This window comes from Alligator sinensis, unplaced genomic scaffold, assembly GCF_000455745.1.
Source record: "Alligator sinensis unplaced genomic scaffold, ASM45574v1 scaffold436_1, whole genome shotgun sequence".
Taxonomy (NCBI): domain Eukaryota; kingdom Metazoa; phylum Chordata; order Crocodylia; family Alligatoridae; genus Alligator; species Alligator sinensis.
In genome coordinates this window covers 1,964,198-1,974,074 of record NW_005842172.1, presented here as the reverse complement: position 1 = coordinate 1,974,074, position 9,877 = coordinate 1,964,198, and the positions used below count along the sequence as shown (strand labels likewise).

Below are 9,877 nucleotides of genomic sequence, written 5' to 3'. Positions count from 1 at the left end.
TTCGGGCCCGGTTCCCCGGCCCTGCACCTGTGCGGGTCCCGTCTCGGGGCAGGCGGGAAGCAGCTGGTAGTTGGCACGAAGGGCAATGTGCAGGGAGGGGGCGCTTCTGCCACAGGCTTCACGGGGGCAGGGTCCACCCATCAAGCAGTCAGGGCTGGGCACTCAGGCTGGCCCCTTTTGGCTGTTTACCTCCCTTGGTCTTGGCAGGATTCAGGATCAGGGACAAAACAGGAAGGGGAAAAAACATCCCCCAGGAGTTATGGTGTGTGTTTAGTCATCCTGTTCTACTCCAGCAAACACCCTTCAAAGCTGGGTCACATGGCTAGTGCGACACCAGCAGCCTGTCTTACCCTGACAGGGAACACAACTACACCCCAGCCAGAACCCAGTATTTTGCGGTGTAGGCTGCCTGCACAAATGTCTAGGTTTTGCACAGATAAGAAAACTTAATGCCAAAGCAAGAGATCCAGTGACCTCTCAAATAAATTGTAAAATTAGCAATCCAGAACATAGTCATTTATATTCACTAGCACAGAGTCCATTAACTTACAGAAACTGGGATGTACATAACAAAAACTCCAAAGCTAGCTAGCTATCATATTGTAATCTCATTTTGGAGTGCTATATAGAAAGAATCAGCATGCAAGGGACTAGAAGCAAAAACTTAAGGTGTAAATTCACATACAAACCGTTCCACTGGCTTTAGTGGGACAAAAAGCAAGTGTGTGGAGTTAGACGCCACCTTAAGTGGTTGCAGCATTGGAGCTGGAGGATATGTGGCATGCATCAGATAAGCAAACTCAGAATCCCCCACTTCTCTGAAGTTCAAGGCCAAACATTAATATTGAAAGGAAACAAATATTTCAAGATTGATTACCTACATGACACCACTCCTTCGTTTTCAAAATTATTTTGACAGGGACCAAACTAGATGTTAAATCAACAGAATTCCCACATTCAACTAAGATTGTGTTGTCTCTGGCTGAAATGAGACAACTTTCTAATTTTTTTTTCTCTAAACAGAAATCTTGAGTTGATTCATCAGAAATGTAAGAATTGTTCTGGGACAAATCTTTCCCACTAACAGAAGCATGGAAGTTCCTCGAAGCCTCACCTCGGTTTTATGATTCTATCACTGTATGGAGAAATGGGCACAGGCAGGCTAAAAAGGAAAACTCTTTATTCCCTAAAAGGTGCTGAGCACTGTGGGCCAAAAGGTATCTTTATAACAGCCTGGAAATAGGCAGGATGTAGTAGTGTTATATGTGGATTACACGGATTGAAAACTCAGTCTAGGGATCATACTGTAAACAGAATGGCCACAGAATAACTACTTCATAGGCTGCTAGGTCAAGGATTCACATAGGTCTGGGACACAAAGCCCAAGATTAGACAATTAGTCTTTAATGTTTTGATTCTACACATTCCATTTCTAAACATCTGAAGGTAAATCAAATTTGACAATGCCCATGTAAGCATCAGTATCATTTACAGAAAAAGAGACCTCGCATGGATCTGTACGGAATGGTTAAGAAACCACTTAAAGAAATCGTTCTCCATGGAGGTAAACAGACCAGGAAAACTCATTTATTGGTACTGAATACTATACAGTAATGAATAGGAACCTAAAACTGAAGTTTAAATGACTGACTTCGTACAGAACAAGCATTGAGAATTGTTACAAAAATCTATTAGGTACATGTTATATCTATTTGCAGAAGATTCAAAATTCATGATACTGAGAACCCAAACTAACAAACTCATTAACAAGATAAAAAAGACCTTCGTTGAATGAAAATGTACAGAGATTAATTACTGTACTTAATTTTTCAAAATGTCCGCATTACCAAAGCTACATGCTACATATCCAGAGTCATAAACAGCACAGGTAGGGTCCCCCCCGCCCAATATAATATTTGTAAGCAAAATTTTTGGTTCTGTTTTAACATCACTAACGTCACTTTTTTATACATTGTAAATAATGTACCTAAGGAAACATAATACTACTCTGTCAAGTAGTAATACAAAACTGTACATTATGCTACAGTGGTAAAACAAGAGGATCAGATGTCCTACAAATTGATGGGATGAGAATGCAAACAAGAAAAATGGATCTGTTAAGCATGGCTGCTATATTTAAAATACTGATAAATCTTAAAATACTATGCAACAAACCTTTGAAAGATAAAGGGGCAAGCTGTGTTCCCATTACATCTGTGTAAATTCAGGCAAAATTCACTGAATGTAGTTACGCCAACTTTATATTGGTTCAAGTGAGAGCAGGATTTATTCAATGTTACCAGTTATATATAATGAGATCTGATTCTCCTTTTGCTTATACTGGGGTAACTCTATTAATTGTAGTGAAATTACTCTGGATTTACACAGTTGTAAGAAGAAAACAGACCCCATTTGTCGCACCTGACAGTGCCCTTTCAACCATTAAGCAATGGCCTTTTAACCATTTTTTATTCAAAATGTCAAGGCTGAACATCATTATTTTCGGTGCAGTGTAAGATAAATTAATTGTTTACTTTCAAACCGTGCTCTTTAATGTTATTGATACATTCATTTGAGTGAATTCAGTGCTTACAAAAAGATGCTGAAATAGCAGTTTTTGAGACTACAGCTACACAGCAGAGATCACAGCACTGCAAGCCTTCCCACGTGATCCAGGTGACAAAGGTGAGGATGGAAACTGCCCAGCTTTGCTTTCTCTCTCCTGTCAACTGTGTTTCACTCCTTAAGGCCTCTATGGTTAAGAACGTAGTCCCAATTTCTCTGTCTGTTCTGATCCTTGTATAAGATGGCCTTCTTTCTGGCTGCCCCATAGAAGTACTGGGGAAGAAAAAGGCACTCCTCCCCTGTAAAGACCTGTGCAAGATAAGTGTAAGTCAGCCTTATTTTGTAATACTCAGATTTTGAAATATGAATTCATTTTTTGTAAATTAGTTCAAATGATGAGACTGTGCCTGATCTCAGAGATACAAGTTGTTTGTAAATTAGAAAGGTTCATAGTAGGTATCATTCGTTACCAGAGCAGCACAAAACTAAAATAAGCAATGTTCATAGTAGTAACCAACAGTCCATGAACTAAATCTGTATCTATAAGAAGTCATTAATATTTAAAGATAAAGGCTCATTAATATTCACTTGGCAATTTCTGAAGGTGATCTAAGTATCATTTGGGACATACTATACTACTTGACTGCTCAGAAACAGTGTCAAAGAGACCTTTGCCATACAAGATCCAAGGGAGAAACTGCTGAGCATTTTAACAAAAATACACAATTAACAATGTATTAGATAGGTCCATGTAATCCTAATATTTGGTTCACTCCAAGAGCAGTAATTGGAAAATGGTTATTATGATAAGGATATTGTTACATAGATTTTTTAACATTTTATTTTAATTATTAACACTTTGTACTTAATGCTAGAAAACAAAGAGGATTTTCATAACAAGACAAAATTATATATTGCATATAGTGTTAAAGAAACCAGGTTAAAAGAATATTATTTTTGTTGTAAAGTCACATATTTAAACTCAGGAAACATTGCTGTTGCACTGTTAATTCTTCACTTTTGTGTGGGTGATAAAGTGTTATTAAGGGCTCATGGAAAAACAACACGTGGTCATATTATTAGAGATCATCATAATCCATGTACATAAAAAGCCAAAATTAAGATTACACAGGGTCTTTAGTTTACAACCTGAATTCTATTAACATAGGTTTTAAGTATAATTTCCCAAGTTTTATTTTTAAAAGAATATAAGACCATAAGAAATATACTGGGTCAAACCACAGACCTACCTAGCCCAGTATCTCTGTATCTCACAGTGGCACAGAGTAGATGCTAAAGAGAAGAGTATTTATGCATGGCTTATCCATAATGATCTTCCCGTGCCCCTCTTGTTTTACCGCTTCCAGGATTTAGACCTAGGAAGTCCTCTCATCTTGCACCTATAAAGTTTAATACCCTCTGATGGATCTTTTTTGCAAAAATGTATATAATGGTCTTCTGAACCTGGTTAAATTGTAAGCAAGGGCAGATCCAGGAATTTTGTCAAGGGAGTGCAGAAGCAGTGACTGGAACTGCAGGTGTGACTACACCCTAGCTTCCAGTTTACCCCCACACCAGGCCGAGTCAACCACACCATAGAAGCAGCACCCAAGGACTTTTTTTTTAAGTCCCCAGATTAGACAAGAATCCCATGTCTCACTGCTCTTGGCACTCCGTCCCTTTCCCTCCGTGTTCAGCCCATCTCCTCCCTTCCCATTCTACATACTCCCCAGGGCACCATTGCTATTGTCCCCAGCAGACTCAGGAGATAAGAGGGAGTTCCAGAGCTCCTCCTGCCCCACTCCAGCCAGGCTGTACAGGCAGCCAGGTTCAGCCAGAGTCAGTGGTTGGTGGGTTCCTCCTCCCTAAGAGCCTGCTCCCAGGTATCAGGGAACACTTGGGGGGACTGGGCAGGGAGGGGGAACCCATCTGCTGCAGCCACTGCCACTATCCATAGTTAAGTCTGACTGGCCACACACCCTGGCTAAATCCTGGAGCCCAATCCCCATGTGTGAGACTAGGCAGAGGTGGTGCAGGGTCTGATTTGGCCTGCAGATCTGCCCCACACCTCTCGTTTGTTCCATAGGGCCAAAATGTTGAGCACCACTGATATACAGGAATTGAAATATTCTGTCAAAGTTGGACGTAGAACTGTAAAAGTCCAACATTGCAGACCAAAATCTTATCCATTCAGATAGGACTATTCAAAGTCTATGTACCCAAGATCACAGATTTGATACCCTGTTGCCAGTTACTCATGCTAGTGACTAGAGATCACTCGCCTGAAGTAGGACTAGGAACTAGGATTCATGATTTCACATGCTGCATATAATTTGCTACAAGATACATGTCAAATGTGCATCTTGTGACTGTTCTTTATGGAGAATAATGACTATGCTTTTCCTGTAATATGAATCATGGAAGTCTGTGGTTCAACTCCTACTAATAATCCACATGAGGGATCATAATGTTGGAAAACAATGGAATTCTTTTCTTCACATTTCTTTTTTAAAAATGGTTTATTTGACACACAATAAGGAATACTTTAAAGAAAGTGTGCATAGTTAAATAGTATAGTGCATCAAGATTCATAACAGGACATGCAACAAAAAACACAACTATCCCTCATTTTGGTCACTTTTTATACAATTTGATTGCTTTACCCATGCATTGAGATAGGCTTCAAGTTTGAGAGGTGCTTTCTTGCAAATATGCAGTCAGTGAAAATTCTTCCCTAACCCAAGATTTTGGTAATCAGTTTAAATTTAAAGTGTGAGAACAAGCAGCAGATACATATTTCAGAGTTCTTCCCTACGTGGCTTAAACTATTGGAATTGGTGAGATATAGTGATATAATTACCTGATTAAACCCCATATATTGCCAGAAGATAGAAGCATCAGTAAGAATATTGGCTAAAGCATAATTTTGGCTCAGGGATGGCTGTAAGAAATGGTTTTGTTCACTTAAATTATATGAAAATAAAAATGACCAATTAGGGATCCCTGAAGGCTAATTAAATGTTTTGTGACATCAGTGCCATGTACCTAATGGTATTTTGTTAAAATAAAGAAAAAAAGATTAAAGGCACAGACCAAAGTGAAATTTTTCATCCAATCTGGCCACAGAACACAGTTTATCACCATGACAAAACACAAGTGCATGGCTGAAACAGCTTAAAAAATGGCTGATCAGGTGAAAATCTAACCCTTCATGAGGGGTCAGAGGAAGAGGTTTCAAAACAGAGTGTCTTCTGCAGTGCCGTAGCAAGAAAGTTTGGCACCCAGGGCAGGACCGAAAAACACCACCCTCAAAGTTTAATACCTATAAAAACAATCATTGTAATTGTGTGCCAAATAAGAAAAATATTATATTTATGACCGTATCTACAAAAATTACAATTCAAAAACACACTTTCTGCGTTGGTTTCAGGAGCCATGTCCTGGCAAGGAGTGGGAAAGGTGGCTTATACCACCCCTACATTGGGCTCCAGTAGGGCATAAGTGGGCTGTACCAAGGCCAGTTGCAGGGGGAAGGGGGTGGGGAGGAGCATGGCCTATACTGTCTCTAGTGGGTTATGGAATAGAGAAAATCCCACACAATTTACTGATTCGTTTTGATGCACTGGCTGGGGGAGTAGTTAGCTGATTGCACGATTTCACAATGATTACACACTTAATTCATACAACACAATTTTATTTTAAAACTCTTTGCTACGTATATAACACTGCTTAGCTTTAAGAAACACCACAAACATTAAAAACACAATAATTACATATATCAGAAACAATGCTCCGAATGCACTTCCTTCCCAAACAATGCTATAAGAATTAGTGTTACAAAAACAACTACAATTACAACTAAAAGTTAAATTTGAATCAATACTGTTATTTTTCATAATATACTTACAATCCTAGAATTCCGAGAAGCCAAATACCAAAATATGGTTTCATTCCTCAGTAGTACAATTTAATGGGTTGGCCTCAGTAGTACGATTCAATGAGCTGGGCTCAGCAGTGATAGGACTAAGTCCCCTTCCTTCAGTCCCTTTCGGGCGCTCCGCAGCTTCAGCGTGAACTAAGAGATTTGTGTTCACGGAGAGGTTGGGTCAGGTGATCAATCTGGTCCGGGCTACACTTGCGATTCTTCCTTCATTGTTCTGCAAGTGAAGTCACCTCCAAATTGGGACAGTAAGTTACAGGTTTTTATTGAGTGAGCTGCCGTCAGTGGGCTCCTCCTACTCAATTTGTCACTACTCCCAAATTTGGGCTCGGATCTTACTCAACAGATTCTTTTGAAATTACCTTTGTTGAGCATTTTAAATTACTCTTGGGGAGACTTCTTCCATATCACTGTAAATACCTTCTTTTTTTTTTTACCAGTCTGGTTAAAAGGCCCTAGGCTTTGATGTCTCGGAACTCAGGATATTTGCTTTCTTTGTAAAAGACTTCTAAAGATACAATTTAAATTAAGGCTTTAAGTGAAGTCAGGACATTTTACACGTAGCCCCAAAACAATGAGCTAGATAAGGAGATAAATCCAATCTTCTTCCTGAAACTGGCTAATGGGCAACCTTTACAAACATTCAAACTATTTCATTCAATATGACATATACCATAGGTGACACATAGGGGGGGCATATGCCCCCCTGAGAGCGCTGGTGCCCCTCCTGAGAGTAAGCTCTCCAGCTGCTAGGGGGGCACGGAGAGTGCTTGAGTCCCCCTGAAATCGGCTCCACCAGTGGGATGTCGACAGTGGAAGTGCCAGTGGTGGAAGACCTCCCCCCTGGGTCGCTGGCTGGCTGCTGGGGGGCCACCCCCCGGTCACGACCTGCTGGTGCTCCGCTGGACTCGGGTGGCACCAGTCGCCCAGGGGCTATACCAATGTGAGTGCACAGCCCTACCAATGCAGCCGGGGAGGAGGGAGGGAGGCAACGCCATGCAAATGCTGCTGGCAAGTGAGAGGACTGTACCAGCAGCAAGGGGTGGGGCAGCAGGCTGTAACAAGCCAGGCTTCAGCGGGGGCAGTGACAGAACCCCCAGGTAGCCCCAAGCATGGTGGCTCATGAGCTGTTTGCATGGGGGTGGGGGCAGGCATTCCACACAGGCTGTGTCACTGGTGGCTCACCCCACCACTGCCACCTCCCACCTTGCCCCTTCTCCTGCACTTGGAAGGCACCAGGCTGCTTGCTCCCAACCTGCTAGCACAATATTGACTCGCAACTCACCTGTTTCATAGTTTCATAGTAGCTAGGGTCAGGAGGGACCTGAACTTTGTGTCAGTTTTTCATCAACCCAAAGTGTCCGCCCTGCCTAGCAAGATGCTGGATGGCCGGGTGAGGGTGAATTTATACCCGGCATCAATGTAGACCTTGTAAAGGAACACCATCAGAGGCTGGACACCTTCAAGTCAGCGGGTTCTGACAGATTGCACCCTAGAATACTTAAGGAGCTGGCAGGAGTCATAGCCCAGCCACTGGCAAAGATTTTCAAAAACTTTTGGCACTCGAATGAAGTACCTCAAGATTGGAAGAAGGCCAATGTGGTGACCATCTTCAAGAAAGGGAGGAAAGTAGATCCAGAGAACTACAGGCCAATCAGCTTGACCTCAATCCCTGGATTCTAGAAAAAAATCAAAGAATCCATTCTTGACAAGCTGACTGATGGCAACATCCAGCATGGGTTTGTTGCGGGTAGGTCTTGCCTGACCAATCTCATCTCCTTCTATGACCAGCTGACATATCACCTGTACAAGAGAGAAGAGATTGACATCATATATCTGGACTTCAAAAAAGCCTTTGATCTGGTGTTCCACGATCTCCTCTTGGAAAAATTGGCCAACCATGACCTCAGCTACATCACAGTCCGATGGCTGGGGAATTGGCTCCGAGGCCGCACTCAGAGTGGTGGTCAATGGAAGTGAATTATCATTGAACTTCATGACCAGTGGTGTCCCCCAAGGCTCTGTCATTGGACCTGTTCTCTTTAACATCTTTCTCAGTGACATGGATATTGGTGTCTGAAGTGGACTGGCCAAGTTTGCCAATAACACCAAACTTTGGAGTACAGCATCCACATCTGAGCATAGGCTGGTGATCTGAGCTGACTTAGACAGGCTGAAAAAGTAGGCAGATACAAACCTGATGACATTCAATACCAACAAATGCAAGGTACTCCACTTCGGGGGAAAAACCCCGTAGCACACTTATAGGCTCGGCAGTGCTACGCTCGCTAAAACCAAGGCTGTCGCAGCTGATAAAGCAAACCAAACTGGCTTGCATCTACCGATGTATCTTGAGCAAAACCGAGGATGTCATCCTCCCACTGTACTCAGTCTTGGTGAGGCCGCAGCTGGAGTATTGGATCCGATGCTGGGCTCCACAATTCAGGAAGGGTGTGGAGAAGCTTGAGAGAGTCCCAGGGGAGGCCACGCGCAGTGCATCGTGAGAGGGCAAGAGAATAGGCCTTATGAAGAGAGGTTGAGAGTCATGGGACTCTTCAGTCTGGAAAAGTGCAGGCTCAGGGGTTACCTGGTGGCAGCCTAAGTACATTAGGGGTGTGCATCAGGATCTGGGGGAACATCTGTTCACCAGAGCGCCCCAAGGGATGACAAGGACCAACAGTCACAAACTCTTCCAAGACCGTTTTAGGGTGGACATAAGGAAAAACTTCTTTTCTGTCCGAGCCCCCAAGGCCTGGAATAGACTCTCCTCAGAGGTGGTGCAAGCACCTACTCTGGACTCCTTTAAAAAGCGTTTGGACACTTACCTTGCTGGGATCCCTTGACCCTAGCTGACTTCTTGCCCCTGGGGCAGCGGGCTGGACTCAATAATCTCGCGAGGTCCCTTCCAGCCCTAATGACTATGAAAGTCTATAAAAAATGTTTCCACTGCTACAACATACAAACCCAGAAAACAAACAGCACTCAATAAATCCAAGCTTGCAAATTTGAAAAAGGGGAAGAACACTGACATTAGAAAATTACAGAGAAAGTTGGACATCCAGACCAAGTAAGCCAGTGGTCTCCAACCTTTTTAAGGTGAAGATCATTTTTTGAAGTAAAGGGCAATGCAGGATCTACTGTGACCCCCCACCACCTCTGCCCCACCACCCAGCATGTCAGTCTGGGCGGGGGGAGATTGAGACCCCTGTGGTGAGGGAGGGAGTAGGCCAGGAGCTGGGGGAGTGGGGTTGGGCCAGGCTGGACCGGGGGAGGGTTGGAGCCTGGGCGGCTCATCCAGGCACAGGGGGCTCTTGCCGTTGCACACACCCCGGTGGAGACCTAGGGCGCATGTGCTCCCCCCCCCCCCCCCCC

The 9,877-nt window shown here is 43.1% G+C and overlaps 1 protein-coding gene and 1 long non-coding RNA gene across 7 annotated transcripts in view; both read right to left on the bottom strand.

Moving 5' to 3' along the window:
* The window catches only part of LOC102374647 (neurabin-1), an 83,798-nt gene extending 83,586 nt beyond the window's left edge, over positions 1-212 (bottom strand). Inside the window, exon 1 of one of the 2 annotated variants that reach the window (XM_025206801.1) lies at positions 190-212. The gene's annotated coding sequence lies outside the window, so the exon portion shown is untranslated. Of the gene's footprint in view, positions 1-27; positions 168-189 lie in introns of those variants that run through there. The other variant, XM_006025904.3, reaches the window with a different exon arrangement.
* Positions 213-1,382: 1,170 nt separating this feature from the next.
* LOC112550646 overlaps positions 1,383-9,877 on the bottom strand; it is a 125,065-nt gene continuing 116,570 nt past the window's right edge. For all 5 annotated transcript variants that reach the window (XR_003094578.1, XR_003094577.1, XR_003094575.1 and 2 more), the window contains one exon: positions 1,383-2,874. This is a non-coding gene — a long non-coding RNA (uncharacterized LOC112550646). The remainder of the gene's footprint in view (positions 2,875-9,877) is intronic.